This window comes from Echinops telfairi, unplaced genomic scaffold (genome assembly GCF_000313985.2).
Source record: "Echinops telfairi isolate 266 unplaced genomic scaffold, ASM31398v2 ScPeMD7_27;HRSCAF=92, whole genome shotgun sequence".
Taxonomy (NCBI): Eukaryota; Metazoa; Chordata; class Mammalia; order Afrosoricida; family Tenrecidae; genus Echinops; species Echinops telfairi.
The window spans coordinates 6423359-6423786 of record NW_022103924.1 but is presented as its reverse complement, the minus strand read 5'-3'; positions in this window follow the sequence as shown (position 1 = coordinate 6423786).

Here is a 428-nt window from a genome sequence, read left to right as displayed (position 1 = left end):
GTCAGTGTTCTGTTGATTATATAAAGGCTTTCAGCTGCGTGGATCATAAAAAAATATGGATCACATTGAAAATAATGGGATTTCTAGAGCACTGTACATGGACCAAGAGACAGTCTTTTGAACAGGGCAAGTGGTTCAAGGTCAAGAAAGGTGTGTTTCAAAGCTGTATGCTGTCACCATACTTATTCAATCTTTGTGCTGAGTAGATAATCCTATAAGCAGGACTATATGAAGAAAAACTTATCAGGATTGGAGGAAAGCGTAATATCAACCTGCAATGTGCAGATGATCCAATTTTGCGTGCTGAATGCACTTGCCAATGAAGATTAAGGACTGCAGCCTTCAGTATTTACAATTCATATAACCCAAACCTCACTGCCATGGAGTCAGTGCTGACTCATAGCAACCCCCTGTGGGTTTCTGAGACT